The sequence below is a fragment of the Triticum urartu genome, chromosome 2A (assembly GCF_056163025.1).
Source record: "Triticum urartu cultivar PI428250 chromosome 2A, HENAU_Tu73, whole genome shotgun sequence".
NCBI lineage: Eukaryota > Viridiplantae > Streptophyta > Magnoliopsida > Poales > Poaceae > Triticum > Triticum urartu.
Genome location: NC_141874.1, coordinates 283,445,823 through 283,448,884, shown reverse-complemented (window position 1 = coordinate 283,448,884; position 3,062 = coordinate 283,445,823). Strand labels below are relative to the sequence as shown.

The 3,062-nt window shown below is 47.8% G+C and overlaps 1 long non-coding RNA gene across 1 annotated transcript; it reads right to left on the bottom strand.

Moving 5' to 3' along the window:
• Window positions 1-725: 725 nt before the first annotated feature.
• LOC147984839 (uncharacterized) lies at window positions 726-2,651 on the bottom strand. The gene is made up of 2 exons (XR_015616263.1): window positions 1,204-2,651; window positions 726-892 (listed from the first exon to the last, which is right to left on the bottom strand). It is a non-coding gene; the product is annotated as an uncharacterized LOC147984839 (long non-coding RNA).
• Between the last annotated feature and the right edge of the window lie 411 nt (window positions 2,652-3,062).

Below are 3,062 nucleotides of genomic sequence, written 5' to 3'. Positions count from 1 at the left end.
ATTTTGATTTCAACGAAATGCAGACACTGTTTTTAGCGACACCCAAATCGTCAAGGGAACTGTATGAGACAGCAGAACACACTACTTCAGACTGAAAACCACACTGCATCATACAGTCAAGTGAACTTCATAATTTCTTTTGTCAGACGTAAATTCGCAAGATGAGTTTTCGTGAGTTTTTGTTTGTATTTTTTAAATGTTTCTATGAACGATAGTGGACCGCAGAGACAAGGATAAATGAACTACAACACTATCACAAGTAAACCACATTAAAAAAATTGTTGTTTCCTTTAACACATTCCTGCACTTCAGATCAACCGCAAGTGACCCGCAACACTACCAAAAGTGAACCGCAATACTCTTTTTGTTGTTTCTCTAACATTTTCCGCACTTCACATTGGGCGCAAGTGAACAGTTTCATTCTCGAGAGTGAACAGCTGGAGAGAAACTAGTTGACTACATCTAAAAAGAAGCAAGCTTCTTTGTGTTTTTCTTTTTTCTCTTTCTACTAAGCGAACAAATTTTGTGAAAAGTGCATCAGCCTAGACTGTTTTCGTATTAAGAGAACTACATCATTCTTTTTCTTCTAGTCAAGTTGAGAGAACTGCAATATTATTTTTCTACTTTTTCTGTTTGTTTACAAACGCATCCGGACTACATGGACGAGGCTAGCTAACTTCTTTTGTCGAGTGCAGCAAAGGAGAACTCTGGAGTGAACCACCAAGTTTGTTATCGAACTTCATTTTATAAAACTTACAAAAAATAGCCCTGCAAATTTACATAAAACCCACTCAAATCGAAATGAAAAAAGAAATCAAAGGGAACTGCATTGTACACCGGTGGCGGACTGCTTTTGCCCGCACAAACAATTTTGCCCATCGACGGATATAACCTGAATTTACAATGAAAAAAGTCATATGATATAACCTGAATGCCGCACACACTTCTTGAATCTTTTGCTCATAAAATCATTTAACTAATTGTCCATGTATTCCAGTTTTAAGACAGAAACATAGTAATAGATGCAGGACTTATGCTTGCGACAATGGCCAATGGGATCTCTCAAAATTCTATGCACAAGTTCAGAGTAAGGGATAAGATGAAAATGCTCAAAATGCACTCCTCAAACACTAAATGCCTCCCCTGCTGTAAGCTGCATGCTGCCGTGTAGAGGAATTGAGGGGGAAAGGAAATATAGGGCACCTAGTCGTCGGGTGGCTGCCATGCCACCGAGCAGCAGAGAAAGCCGCCGTACACCAAGAAGCAGCATTAGACGCACGGGTGCAGAGGGAGCCATCGAGTAGCACCGAGAGACGTCGGACCGCCGAGCAATAGCGGGAGCCACTGGGGTGTCGACGCTGCCGGTCGGTGGAGCCATCGGGCAGCAGCGAAAATTGTCGGGCCTCCGAGCAGCAGCAGTAGCCCCGAGCTGCAGCGCCGCTTCATGTTCCTATCTGCATCAGTGCTTCAGTAAGAATATCACACATCGTAAATAGCCCTGCACATTACAAAATTGCTTTTGCCCACACAAACAATTTTGTGCGCCAATGGACTGCATCGACGATCGAGATGACCTGCATCGGGGAGCGACATGTACTGCATCAGTGAAGAACAACACGAGAGGAGCAGATGTGAAAGAGAGACGGGGCTATCATGCACGCCGGCGTCAGTGAGCTATCATGCACAGGGGAAAAATTCAGAATTCGTCCAAAATATCTAGTCAACCTCCATGTAAATTTGTCTAAATCAGAGCAACAATGGGGGCAGGGGGATGGTCGGATGGATTAACTCTCTCTAAAAAAGGCGACGGGCTGACCGGCCGAGCAGACTGGCACTAGCTGCGGCGGCTGGGCACGCCTGCGCGAACAGTAGCTAGCCGGGGCTGGAGGTTGCAATGTACTGCACCAATACAGAAAATGAAATGAACACAAGATTTGGAGCCTACTGACGAATCCCGACGATGCCCGCCTCACAACACAAAAGTGTACTGCACGGGGAGTCGACAATGGCCGCGTGTGCCTGCTGTGTGGACTGCTCCAACGAAGCGACAAAAGCTCCGGGAGAGGAACTCCTAGCCAACCTGCATTAGGGAGCAGTCTGGACTGCTTGTCGTCAGTGGAGAATCGCAGGAAGAGGAGCGGAGGAGAGGGGAGGAAAGGAGTTGGCCAGGGCATCCCCTCGATCGAGGCAACACAGAGTCAGGGCATCCGCCCGTCATCCACAAACCGCACGGACTCGTCGGCCGAACTGAACGAGCCGAAGTAGTGAGAGGGAAGGGAGCCTGGGCGCGTCGGATTTGGCCGAGAGGTGGAAGCAGCAGTCGTCGGGGTCGCCGTCGACGGATCCATGGCGCGTCAGCGGATCTGAGATGGGGACGGGGGAGGGAGTCGGAGGCGGAGGTCGGTCCTCGAATCCCGTCGCCTGGCAGCATGGCAGGGCAAGAACCGGTCGGATCCCGTAGGCCGGACATCGCAGGCGGCGCGGGGGGCCGTGCCGTGGAGGACGGTGTCGCGGGGCGGGGAGGCGTTGTGGCGCTGGGGCCGCCGAGGTCGGCCGTTGCTGGGGGGCGGGGGGGCGTGGCCATGGCCGGAGTTGGGCGGGGCGTGGGAGGTCGGGCGAGGAAGGTGAGGGGTGGCTTCACGGGGGCAGTAAGGAAGTGGACCGCGGGGCATGACATCTCCTTTCCTATTCCTACTCATAGGATTTGAAATACATGACATCTTATTTCCTACAAAATTCCTATTCCTACGATAATCCTATCCTATGTACCAAAAGAGGTTTAAGATTTTTGGGTGTAGAATAAGGGTATTATATATATATATATATATATATATATAGTTATTCTTCACCCCCCTCTATTCGTCACCCTGGTTGTGAGGAATAGTTATTCTTCAACCCCTCTATTATACCATTAATGCACCGTAATTTTACATTCCATAAGTTTTGTCTTATTTCCGACATAAAAAGAGACCGTAATAAAATATATAATCGCCATAAAAAATATTTTATGTTATGTAAAATTAGAAACGTAAAAACATAGTCTAAAATACACATAAATTGCA